At 36.3% G+C, this 14,164-nt stretch overlaps 1 protein-coding gene and 1 pseudogene across 3 annotated transcripts in view; both read right to left on the minus strand.

Annotated features, from left to right (window-relative positions):
• Window positions 1-14,164, minus strand: part of Tspan7 (tetraspanin 7) — a 144,479-nt gene that overhangs the window by 91,710 nt on the left and 38,605 nt on the right. The window lies entirely within an intron of this gene.
• Window positions 1-14,164, minus strand: part of LOC147824344 (phosphatidylinositol N-acetylglucosaminyltransferase subunit P pseudogene) — a 52,769-nt pseudogene continuing 38,605 nt past the window's right edge. Inside the window, exon 2 of the transcript XR_015442435.1 lies at window positions 1-14,164. This exon is cut by the window's right edge and continues 38,136 nt beyond it. The product of XR_015442435.1 is annotated as a phosphatidylinositol N-acetylglucosaminyltransferase subunit P pseudogene (transcript).

Here is a 14,164-nt window from a genome sequence, read left to right on the forward strand (position 1 = left end):
GAAATGGAAACATGATCACAATGTTGTTATCAGGTTTAGTTATTCAAGAGAGCAGGACTCCATTTTTGTAGAAAATAAGGATAGGAAGCATAGAAAAAGAATTTATGTAAGGATGTACAGCAAAATATTAAAGAAAATTCATTTAAAAAGAAAAGAAATCAATAGAATGTTAAACGAAGTTATCTCTGATTAATGAGACTGGGAGAATTTTTCATTTGGGTATTCAATTATGTATGGCTGTCACCATAAAAATGAATGGCAAAGATATGAAGTAAAAATGTAAAATAAAATGTATGAGGATATATAAAATAACGGTGATGAAGGGGAGCTGATCACTTTTTAACTTTTTCGACATTTCTCAAGAGTTATCTACAACAAAATTCGGAAATTACAGCTCAGAAAGTTACCACATACCTCTTTACCCATTGAGAAATGGTCAGAAAACATAGGCAGTGCACTGAACATTTTAAAATTAAATACTGTTTTTTGAAGTTAAGTTCTGCCTATTCTGGATTCTGCTGTAGGGGTAACAGGGGGCATATTTTTGGAACTTTAAATTATCTAAGCCCTACCTGTGTGGTAAAAGCTAACAGTTCAATTACCTCATTTTGATCTCCTTAAAATGGCCTCTCAAGAATTCAACTGGAAATGTGGTTTGCAAGGAAACAAATGTATAAAGGAACTAACAGCTTAGACACTCCAGTGTACTTGACTACAACTCTTGCCCGCCCCCCCATCTCCTTCCCTTTTGCTTTATCTATCCACTTCTCCCATATTTCCTAAAGGCTGTGATCCTAGGGTTAGATGATGCCAAAAAAGCAAAAAGGTAGAGCTATGAAGCTATTGAAAACTCACTTGGTAATGTGAGTTCCAATTCAGAATTGGCTTCTCCTCTTTCCCACTGTGTTTTTCTTTTCATCAAAGCTAAAATTAGACCAGAGACCAGTCCTTCTGCACATACTAAGCATGGCATGTCCTGGTCTCTGCAGGGTCAGAAAGAGGATGAGTGCTAAAGGTGGCTGAGCAAGTTCAATAATCAATCAGTGTTCATCTTTGGTGCCATGTACATGCCTCAGATATCTGAACATGGCATCACAGAATTAAAGAACGTTAGTGCTGAAAGTGGCTTTCTAGATTTTATAGATGAATGCTACTAAAACTGTGGCAGCTGGTACAGCAGCAGCAGTACCAATTGCTTGCGTGTTTGCTAAAAATACAGATTCTCTGACCCCACCACAGGTCTGCTGAATCTGAAGTCTGGGTGCCTGCATGTTTACTATCTCTCCAGGGACCAGAAGTGAGAACAACTGCTAGAGAGTAAAAAACTGAAACACAGTGAAGATATAATTGTCTTCACCAAAGGAGAGAAAAAAAGCAGTGATTCTAACTGTGACATCTAAATAAAGCTACATTATTTTTCCCCATTTCAGGATCTGCAATAGTATACCCACAGGTCTCCAGATTATCTTTCATTCCTAGCTGTCTTTTCATTTTTACATCACTACACTTAGAGAAACTCTGACAACCAATACAGAGTAACCCAATGTAGTCTCTGGAGAATGAAGAAGCATTTAACTCAAACTCTTTTTACAAATCACGGGATTAATCAAATTCATCATACATGGGAGTTCTGAGATGTCAAATGCATGCAAATCATATCTAATAAGCTAAAGTGCAGACTTCTACATTAGCTCCAAGAAAATCACTGCAGCAAATACTAGAATAAGAACTAGACTATGTATTAACCTAAAAGAACTGCAGTGCCTTATCTTCTTTTCTCAGGCTGTCCTCCTCTACAGCAAGACCAAAATTGAAAGAGGACCTCTGAGATGTAAGCAGTTCTCTCTCTTACACAAAAAGGTGGGTTCCCCAAGATTATTTCTGAATCATGTTTTTGAAACTTGAATGTAACCTCTAAAACTATGTTATAAATTACCTTAAATATATAATCACAATATATTTACAACAAAACTGACTTTATAAAGCAATCTAACTACTTAAACATGCTGCCACTGGTTAAAAGTGTTCAAGCTCAAATTTAGGTGTATCTTCATAAAGGGGTCTCCACCACATATGGGAATCACAGTAGCAGTTTCTGGTGAGGCAGAAATAATATGGGGATAGGTATCTTGTTGCACTGTGTGGTCTTGCACTCCTGTAAGCCTAGCACTTTAAGGGGCTGAGTCAGGAGCATCACAATTTCAACCCCAGCTTGGGCAACTTAGTAACTTATCAAGAACCTTTCTCAAAATTAAAAAGATTAAAAGGGCTGGAGATGTAGCTCAGTGCAAAGACCCTGAGTTAAATCCCCAGTACTGCATATAATGTATAAGATATTGCTACATTTTTATGTTACAGTAAAGAAATTCACACTCCTTAGCTCTTGGTCCCAAATCATTCCATATTCCCCAGGCCTAGATAAATATTAATCTAACTTCTGGCCCTATGGAGTTGTCTATTCTGGACTTTTGTATAAGTAGAATCATACATTATGTGGTCTTTGTAACTGGCTTTTTCACCCAATGTTTTCAAGGCCCATCCCCGGTATAGCATAAATCAGTACTTTTTTTTTTGGTACTGGACATCGAACTCAGGACCTTGCACTTGCGAGGCAGGCACAGTACCACTGAGCTAAATCCCTGGCCCATCGGTACTTCATTTTAATCGCCACACAACATTCCATTGTTTGGACACAACACATTTTATTTATCCATTCATTAATTGATGAACACTTGGGTTGTTTCCACTTTGGAATTATAATTAGATGTCACTAGATGGAGTCTGAGCAGGTACCTCCAAAGAGAAGACAGGGACCTCAAATCATCCCTACCCACAGAGTAGGTAGTAGGTTCCCTGACTTATGTCTCTGAAAAACATTTTAACGTGCAATTAGTGAGAGGTATGAGCAGATGTATGGGGCAGAAAGAAGTACACACTCAGAAGGGAGTATGGGTACCCAAGAGAGGGGCACATTATCTGGGGCTAGGACTATTTATGTGTTTTGGGGGCTGTCCTCGAGACAGATGATCTACTATGTATATTCCTAGTGTCTGTCAGGTTATCTGTAGTGGGCTCCATTGCATGCTAACCGTTTACATATGTCTAAAGTTTAGAGATATAGTACCCAATTAATACTGTTGTTTCCTTGGGGGGTTCCTGTGGAAGTTGTAATTCTATAGTATCAAAGGTAGAATACAAGCTCAGTTGAAAAGTAGGGGCACAATGTATGGGCTTGTTGTATCTTTAATCTCTTAACAATTGTTTTGCAGTGAGTTTCCTGGAAAAGAGAGGGCACTGTAACCTTGGGAAACTTTGATTGGGCCCTGAAATTGCTGTTTTCTTAAAAGTACAATTTTTAAATTATGATTTTCCTTGTCTCCTTTCTACTTTATTTTTTGTATCCTACCTCATAGTAAGTGTTGTGTTACCTCACTGTAGTTTTTATTTACATTTTCCTAATGGATAATGTATTAAGTATTTTTCATGTGTTTATTGGCCTTGTATAACTGCTTCAGAAAAATGTCTATTCAGAAATTTTGCCTTTCTATTGGCATATCTGTCTTTGTTAGTTTTAGGAGTCTTACCCATATGTCTAGTATCAACAATTTTTCCAGTTTGTTTTTTCTTGTTTCTTCATGGTGTTGGTCATAATAAGTCTTCATTTTTATAGACTAACCTACTAATCTTTACATTTATTCACTGCATTTGGTGCCGTCTCTTCCCAAGAACAAAAGGTATTAGGTTTTATTCTTAAGACACTTTTCATAAAAATCCTTTTGCATCCTATGATTTTTCATTGGGAAAGCATATTCATTATATCAATGCAGAAATTTGGCTTTCCTTCATCCTCAGTTCTCAGACCTCATCCTGGCAGGGAGCCAGGGGATTGCTTCCATTTTACTGAAAGCATTTGGCAACTTAATGGTCCATCACCAGAGATTACATTAACATACCCACTAAGTCACACCTCCCCATCTCCAAGCCTTTGTAAAGTCTCTCCTCTCACAAAGACACTGAGAGAGGAGACTCCCACTGGTGTGACTTGCATTGGACAGTGGAACATTGGCAAATGTTATGTAAACAGAGGCACGAAGAATGCTCACTCATTACTTCTGAAAACTCTTTTACTATGATGTGAAAAAGCCTCAGTTGGTTTCAGGAAGATGGGAGAGAATGTGGCAAGCCACCCTAGTTAAGCCCAAATCCATGGCTGAGTCAGAGTGACACCATGGAAAGCACAGCTGAGCCATCCCAGTTGAGCTTTGCCCATACTACCCACTCGTAGAATTGTGAACAAATAAATGATGGTTTTCAGCTGGTCAGTTTAGGGATAAATTTTGACGCAGCAATAGCTAATCATTTCCTTACCATCATTCCCTTATAAGGCATGTCTTATAATTTAACTCCTAAAGAGTTATGCAGCCAGTATACCTTTTGACACACATACATAAAAAAATTCTTATGCAAGGTTAGAGAAAAATATGCAAGATACATATCTGTGTGAATGTAGATGTATTAAGTGGCAGATGGTTTATGCCAATTTTCATAATTACTAACTGCACTTATGTTTATTATTTCATCTAAGCTTTACAGGTTTATAAACTGAAATACTTTCAGTAAAACAAACTTTAAGATGCATTTGCAGAGTCTCTAGTCTGTGGCTTCTCCCACAACTATATTTATCCCATGGCAGGGGAATAGTTTCCACTAATGTGTCCTCAGGAATGACTTCCTTAGGCAATTTATATGATTAATAGGTAATTTTATATGATTAATAAAGTCCAAAAGTGAAGAAAGCCAGCCCATCTGTACAATAAATTTTGTATGATAGTCACACCCAGAAAGTGAAATAGCCCATCTTTTTAATTAACAACTACATTCATTCACCTCTGATGTCCATGCCCGCTTCAGAATATCATGGTCCTCCATATCCTACCCCATATTATGCACCCCCATGTTGGAGTGTTCATGTGACCATATCTTCTGCAAAGGAGAAACAGTTAGGGGACTTCTTCCTGTTCACCATGAAGGAAAATTCAGACAGCTCAATCTAATGTGTGTATAGTGCTGGCTGGCTCTTTGATGATGGTGTTTATGAGTCAATGGTTTGGCCAAAAATGGACAAATTAACCTACATTAGGAAGAAGACAGAAACAAAACCATTGCTGCACCATCTTAAAAAATCTTTGCTCTAAAAGCCATAGTTCATTCTAAGCCCTGGGTATTTGGTTTTGAAAGGGCGGTGCTGACATGAAGCCCACTGCAGTTCAGAAAGAACGCAAAGAAGCTTTCCTGCTAATTAAAAGAAAAGCATGTCATGTTTAGAGACTACTGGAAGTCTCTGACACTTGCTAACTAACTAGCCAAGAGAAAAGAGGCTTGGAAAACGTAAAAATAAAGCTAAATTATACCCTCTCCAGCCTCCTATTTATAGGTCATCAAATTCTAAGATTCCACTCTTAGCTGGGCTGGGCAGACGTGACAGAAACAACATAATATCTCTGGAAGTGACAAACAGCTGGCAGGGCTTATGAGCTTCCCTTGCAGATAGAAGAAATAGAACAAAGGGCCAAAGAGAATGGCAGCCCCAAGTGACATGCTTTTCACAAGTGAACCTTCCATTTCTGTGCTTTATTAAAAAAAGAAGAAGAAAAGAAAAGAAAGTAGGGGGTTGGGCAAAAACAAGATCAAGGGAAAATTTAAGATCCTTTGTATGCTTAGACTTTCCAGCTGGGTACACAGCTCACCCAAATATCCATCCACTCCTGCTGTTACTGAAAATACATGGAATGGCTTTTCCAGAAAAAAAAAATGACCACATATCACCAAGGAGACAGGAAGACACTTATGATATAGTTTTTTCAATGATGTGAATCTAAACAATGCTCAATCTCTTTCTCTCCCCGCCCCTTCCCCATCCACTCTGCCAAGAGGGTAACTAAAGCTCCCACTTAAAGAGAGATTTAATCACACAGAATTTTGTCTGTTCACAACTGATACTGAGAATCAACTGAAAGCTAAAGGGTCTTAAAACAAGTTCATTGTGAAGGCAGACATTCGGATATTAAACTAGAAAAGGCTGCGGCCAAAATAAATGCACATTGTCTTGCACCAACTGCTACTAGAAAGAGATTTTTCAAGGATTCTAGTTGAAAAGACGATGTAGGATTGACAAGAAATTAAACACAAGAGAGACTGCTATTGGAAGAAATGCAAAACAAAAATTTTTTTAGATGAAGGCTATCTTTTCACAAAATTGGAAGGCAAGGCATTCTTTCTGTGGTATGTGACACAGAAGAAATAGGATGCATATTTTTCTCAAACCTTGCACAGTGGCTTCTCTTTGAATAGTGCCCTTTGCTTCCTTCCTGCTGCCAAGAAAATGTAGGACAAGCTAATACAAGCATCACAAAATGGGACTCCATTAAAGCTGATTGCAATTCATCTCTACAACCCCAGGCCTGACTGACTCAAAAAAGGCTGCTCTTTGTGCAGTGTTCCCATGATTTTCTCATTTTCATTAGCCCTATGTCTTTGAATTCACCATTAATATTACATTTTATATTTGGTCATTTTGCTCCCTTTTTCCTCCTTACAAACCTAGAAAATTCCTACATATGTGCTTAACTTATTTTGAAAAGAGACTAAAGGGGTAGAGTCTCCCCTAACATTTCCAAATAGGGATTTTTTAAAAAATATGGGGCTTGGATGACAAGAATTGGTAAGTCATATTAATAAAAGTCCTTCATTCATAACTACTCATTGTGGCCTTGCTTATCTGTGTTTATTATATGAACATGCACACACAGGCACACACACAGGAGCCCATTATCCATCATGGAAACTAGAACATGGACAATAACGCCCATCTTCCTATATAGTTGTTCATCCCCATACCCTCTCCCAGCCCCTCTCATCCCAAAATAATCACTATCCAGAATTATATGATTTTTTTTTTTGGTACCAGGGATCGAACTCAGGACCTTGCACTCGCAAGGCAGGCACAGTGCCACTGAGCTAAATCCCCGGCCCTATATGTTAATCTTTGATACAATCCTGTCATGTAATCCTGAGGAACTAATTTTAATTTCTTATGTTAGTAATATTCACCCATAGTGTTGTGTATTGCAATGGTTCACTCATTCCTATTGATGTGTATTACTCAGTGTGTGACTAAGTGAAAGCAGGAATCAAAATCTAGGGTGTTAACACTAGTGTTAATATGTAGTGTTCATACTACATTTTTCACTTCTTAACAAACACATGCTATACTAAGCATAATTTGTTTGAGAATAATCAGTCATATGAAATAAGTTGCTCTCACTGCCTAATGAAGAGTAAATGATTATAAGAATAATAAAACTATAGTAATGCAAGAGATAATGTACAGTCATAGCCAAGTAGGCTATCTCCTGGTAGATGAAGAAAAGGTGTACCAAGCAGAGGGACAGATGACACCAAGGCACGTAAATGGAAGAAATATTAAATGGTCAGAAATCTCCAAGCACAGTAGCAAGGAAGTTTGGAATCAAATCTTAGAATATCTTGAACATTATCCCAAAGCAACTTTACCCGAGGGAGTCAGAGATCTCACATAGATGAATAGGGTCAGACTTACTACAGTACTAGAAAATGGATGGCATTGGAGGGTGAGCTATGGGTAAGGGCAGCTGGAACATTTGCTGGAGCCCAGGTAAAACATGATGTGAACCTGGACTGAAGCACCTGCATGGATCATAGAGCAGGATATGAACACACATTTCTGTGACATTTATGCAGCAAAGCTGACTGACAAAAAAGACACGGGCCCAACAATAAAGGAGCTTAACACACAAACTGGTGGGCTAAAAGCAACTATAATACAGTTTTCTCAAGTGCCACACCTAAACGAATACCACCTCACTCACTGGAGAAACCTCTCTGGAAGCCTCACTTCCAAGAAAGCCTCCAAATATGGAAGCATGTTTTCATAAATTACCAGATCTTGTTTTATCTGAATTGTGCTCACAGAGTGCAACTGAAATTTTCTTGTATGAGGCTAATATCACTATTGTCTGAAAAAGAGAAAATGATACCCAGTTAGAATCCTAGTCCCATTATTTTTTAAACATGGGGTTCATTCTCGTTATTTGCAGCACTTGGATTCTATAAAGTTGGCACAAACACTGAATTTACAAATAATAAACCACTGCTCCTCGGGCAAATATAGGGTCAGGTTTCTGCAAGCCTCTGGTCATTACATTTTTAAAGTTATCAATATAAAACATAGTTGTATGTGTTTCTGTTTAAATATACCTTATTATGTATGTGTATATCTGCACATGGTCAGTTCATTATCCTTAACTCACACCCAATACTACCATTACTTTGCCTAAAGGAAGCTTATCTAACACACATACTTTCTCTATAAGGCACATCATGATCTTTTAGCACTTAGGAACATTAATTCGACTTTAGAACTATGCTTGCAGGCCACTTTAAGCAGCAAAATTGCCAACACAAAGCACAAAGTAAGGGAAAATCTGGCACCGAATAAACTGGGAAAAGAATATCTATTATATTATGAAGGCTGAAACAAAAAGAGATTCTCTTGCTTCATCTTAAGCCTACAATATACACATCAGGTGATTGAGATTTTTTTCACCTCAGTGCATGTTTGCAAGTGACTGCAAAAGCATTCCAAGTATTAATCTGGGAAGATACAAATAGATTCTAGCAAGTAGGCAAATTCTCAAATATATAATCTGTGAATAATGAAGACTGACTGTATGTTCAAGAGATTCCACCCTGCCTTGAAGTTTCAAAAAATACTTAATAGATGGGCAGAACAAGTCAGGAACCATGTCAAATCTTTATCTATATGTTTTCTTCAGATGATTTCAAAAGTGGCCCTTTAGATTTCATATCAAAATGACCCTTTTTCTCATCTGCCGGAAAAACCCTAGTTTTAAATTGATTTTTAAATATGAGAAAAAAAGCTTCAGAAAATTGAGAAGTATGTTGTTTCAGAAAAAAAAAAATGAAAAGAAGCAAGATTAAATTCTAGACTTCCTGATTCCTAAAGAAATTTTCCATTTTCTATAGTAGTTCTTTCTTCTCAATTTTTGCTGTGTTCATGAATCCCCTTGGGGGTATTATAAAGAGTGCAACTCTGACTCAGGAGGCCTGAGGGTCGTGCCTTTCTACCCAGCTTTCAGATAATGCTGATGCTGTACGTGCTTTGAGTAGTGTAGATCACAAACTCTCTCAAGAAATTCATTGTTCCCTACATGAACCCATGATAATTACTTAGATTTAAAAAATAAGCACTTTAGTTTAAAGTTATATATGATTTCAAAATAACTAAAATTTCAGAATATAAATATATTACACACATAAAATAGTCTAAAATAAATGCTATTCATTTACCTGTCTAAATCTATCAGTATTGTAAGGAAAATGAAATATTGCTTTCCAATAGGACCTCAGATCTGGGAGTGTTTTTCCTCTTCTTGCAACAGACATTAGCAGAATTAAGGAAATAAGGGACCAACCACCAGAAAAGGTACTTCTTTTGTCCATCTGCCTGCAGCTGACACACAAATGGGCAAAGCACCACTTTTTACTTGCAGATAAGAGCTGAGGTTATTAGGAAGCTGTTATCTGCAGATAAAGGCATTTGCTTCCCAGTCTCTGTGCTCTAACCCCCAAATACACTCAGTAAATCAAAGACTTTGGGAAATACAGGGCAGTAGAAATGCTTATCAGGCAACTGGTCATTTTGGAAAGAAATTTGGCACCAAAGAGCATAGGAGAGGAGCAGTTTGATGTAAACACTCTAGTGGAAATTTAATTTCCAAGATATAATTCAGAAAAATGTTAGTCTCCCACAAAGATTTGCAGAGCTACAAAAATAACCAAAAAGCAGAAAAGAAGTGTGTTCATTGGTACTTCAGATGGGCAGACTTGTGAGGAAGGCAGAGGGTAAGAAAGGCCTTTGGGACACTCAACACCCATCCTTTCACATCACTGATTTCAACTTGATAGCTTGTCTTTAATAATTTAAAAATTCAAAGTTCCATTTGAGACCAAGCATAGGCTTCTCGACCACTTAAGCCAGTCTGATTTTCCAAGCTACTTGAGAGCTCTCCACAGTTGTCTTTTTACCTTGGACCAAGTTTCTTTCAACACACATGGTACCAGTTGCAATTAAGAAGAAAAAACTGTCTGCATTTGACTACATCTCACTAATGTGATGTCAGTTTCATTGTATTTTAAAATTTGACAAGATAAAGACAAAATGTACATAATTATACTTCAATGAGCAAATCTCAGCTCAAGCTAGAATTGAGAACACTTCAGAATGTAAGAGTTCTATGAAGAGATGATTAAAGAGGGGAAATGCCCAAGGGATAAAAGATTTTAGAGTATACTTAACATACCAGAAGAAATCCTCATCCATATCCTGTACAAATTTGTTTTTGCTTTGCTGAAAATCATGGGAGAAAGGGAATGCAAAGAAAACCTGCTGTTTTCTGATATAGGTGAATTCTTCAAGGAAACAGAGGGACAAAAGGGCTATTGTCCTATGAATTCCACTGTTAGGAATCTACACTAAGGAAAAACCTTCAATAAACACCCATATATGAATAAGCTTGTTCAATGAAAAATTGTTGACTGTCACAAAATATTGGAAACAACCTAAATGTCCATAAAAATGGTTACTATGATACAACATATGATGTTGCTACAAAGAAAGTAAGGAAAATCTCTAGTAAGTGAAATGAAATAATTTGCAAGATAAACTGTTAAGGGAAAAAAGAAAGTGTAGATTTTAAATGTCTTCACTACATATATATGCACAAAATGGTAATGAGTGGGTGGTGATGGATGTGTTAAATTGTGGCAATCATTAGACAGTATACATATATCAAATCTTTACATGTTATGCCTTGAATATATACAGTTTTTGTAAAACATTTTAAAATAACAAAATGTAAAAATGTATCTATAATATGTTACACTTTATGTAAGAAAGGAGATACAAGAAACCAATCATGTATCTTCTCATTTTTACCCAAAAAACCAATAAAGATAAACTAGTAATTAAAGAATTGGTTATCTCAGCAGACAAGAAGGGATAAGGTAAAAGTAATGAGAGGGTGTAGTAGGAAAGAGGGAATGACACTTCTCACTATACCCTCACTCTTCAAAGCATAGTAATCTTTAACATACAGCAAATATGAATAAGTAATAAAATCAACTAGGATATGTGTGTTTGGGTGATGGGGGCAAAATGGAATATAAACACTAAAAAAAGAACTTAATTGTAAAACAAGTGAATACCATAGCCATATTGCATGGGGTGGAGAAGGAAAGAACAAATCTGATCAACTGTGTAAAAAACTATGTGGACTGGCCACTATAAGATTAAAAGGAAATACATCCACATCTAGAACTGTATTTAATTTATTAAATGTGTTTCTAACAAGGATATGGATTAGCAGTTCTAAAACTAGTTTGTATATGCAATCATTGAAGTACAGAAATATATTTATATATTTCACCATCAGAGAAAGAAAGGTAGAATGAACTATGTGGCATTAGATTAGAATTAAAGGTGTCAGCAGGTGCTCATGGTTTTTGTAAATAAATATATAGGTGGACTGGGCCGAGGATTTAGCTCAGTGGTTCTGGCGCCTGCCTCGCAAGCTGAGGACCCGAGTTCAATCCCTGGTACCAAAAAACAAACAAACAAACAAACAAATATATATAGGTGGATGGACGGATGAGTGAGGGATGGGTGGATAGATGGATGAGTTAGAAAGGAGAGCAAGAGACAAAGGGAAGGAAGGAAAAGAGGAAGAAAACAAGACTTAGTTTGTTCATGCTGCTATAATAGAATACCTGAGGCTGGGAAACTTATAGAATAGAAATGCATTTCTAACGGTTCTGGAAACTGGGGAAGTTTAAGATCAAGGTGATCTTTGAAAAGGTAAAATACTTTTCAGCTGAAAAAATTCATTATCAGTAAATATACATCATAAAATATGTTAAAAATTAGGTGCTTCAGGAAGAAAGAACATAATATCAGATGGAAATAAGGATCTATATAAAAGAATGAAGGGTACCAGAAATAATTACATGGGTAAATATAAGATTTTTTTTCTTATTACAGGTTGACTATTTGTTATGGCTTGTATCTAGATGTCCCCTCAAAGCCGTATGCACTCATAGGTGGAGCTTTTCAGAGGTGGCTGGATCTGGGGCATATGAACATGGATTTTTGGGTATGCAATAAATGGACCAGTCCACTGACTGGGCATGGGTGACTGGATTTACTGAAGACAGAAGGCCCACCTTGGCTGTGGGTGGCACCGAATAATAGGCTTATAGCCTTGATGGAATATAAGGGAAAGGGAAGCTTGCTGCTTTCTACCTTCTGCCTGCCACACCATGAACTGTTTCTCCACTGTGATCCTCCCCACCCCCACCATGCCACCCTGCCTTGGAGCCAGCTGGCTATGAACTGAAAACTTTACAAACTGAGCTAAATCAAACCTTTTCTCTTTTAACATGTGGATTTGGGTATTCTGTCTCAGTGACAAGAAATGTAACTGAGACACTATCCCTAACTCAGATATTTTAAATCCCAAATCCTCCTATATCTGAAATTTTGAGGGCTGACATGAAACTTTAAAAGTTTTGGATTTTGGAGCATTTCCAATTTGAGGTTTTTCAGATTAGGGATATTTAACCAGTAAACTCTATGAAAATATTTCAAAATCTAAAATACTTCTGGTCCCAAGCATTTCAGATAAGAGACACTCAATCTGTATTTAAATCTCTTTAAAACAACTGACAAAAATAACAAAACATCCATAAAAGAAAAATATATAAAACAATAGAAAAAAGGCTAGGAATAGAGAAATAGATATACTATATACTATTGCAAGGTTTTTAGACTATAAGTCAGGTGGTATACTATCATTTGATGCTAGTCCTTCATAAGTTAAAGACCTATACTATGAACCCTAAAGCAACCAATAAAAGCACAAAACAAAGAGTTATAGTTAGTAATCCAACAATTGGGCTAAAATTAAATAAAAAATTCAATCAAAACTAAGATAGAAAAAGGAAATAAAAGACCTAGAACAAATAGAAAAATGGTAAGATAATTGCCTTAAACCTAACCATATCACAATTATACTAAGTGTAAATGGGCTAAATACATTTATTAAAAGACAGAGATTATCAAATTGAATTAAAAAGTAAAATTCAACTATATGTTGCCTATAAGAAATACTTTACATACATAAAGGCACAAATAGATTAAAACTAAAAGGACTGGGAAAGACAACATTAGTCAAAAGATAACTGAAGTGGCTATATTAACATTAGACAAGGTATATTTCAGACCAAGGACTATTACCAGGGGTAAAGAAGATCATAACATCACGATAAAAAGTCAATTTATCAAAAGGACACAATAATCTGAAGCATTTCAGAGTGGAGTTTAAAAATACATGAAGCAAAACTGAAAGAACTACAAAAGAATGAGAAGCAACTGATCAAAAATTAAGGGCAGCTAAAATAATACTAAGGACAAAAATTTATACATTGAATGACTGTATGAAAAAAGACTCTCAAATCAATAACTTGATTCTATCTACAGATATCAGAAAAACTAGAGAAAACTGATCCCAAAGTAAATAGAAGAAAGGAAATAAGATCAAAGCTTAAATCAATTAAATAATGACATATTAATAGAAACATTAATGACACTAAAACTTGGTTGCTAAAAAACTGATAAAATTGATAAGCCTCTAGCTAGACTGATCTGGAGAAAAGAGAAAAGATACAAATTACTAATATGAGGATTGAGAAAGTAATCTTTATAGATTCTACTGATATTGCAAACATGATTATGGAATGTTATTTAAAATTTTATGCTAATAAATTAAATGACCTAGGTAAAATGAACTAATTTCTTGAAAGACACAAACTACCACTGCTCATCTGGGAAAAAGAAGATCATATAAATTGAGCTGTAGCTAATAAAGAAGCTGAATATTATAGGTAAACCTTTACACACACACACACACACACACACACACACACGCACACTCTCACACATAAAACTTCCAAGTCCAGATGGCTTCATTGGAGAAATCTACCAAACATT

The sequence above is a fragment of the Heterocephalus glaber genome, unplaced genomic scaffold, assembly GCF_053883595.1.
Source record: "Heterocephalus glaber isolate CG9 unplaced genomic scaffold, H.glaber_assembly_v1.0 deba00001547, whole genome shotgun sequence".
NCBI lineage: Eukaryota > Metazoa > Chordata > Mammalia > Rodentia > Bathyergidae > Heterocephalus > Heterocephalus glaber.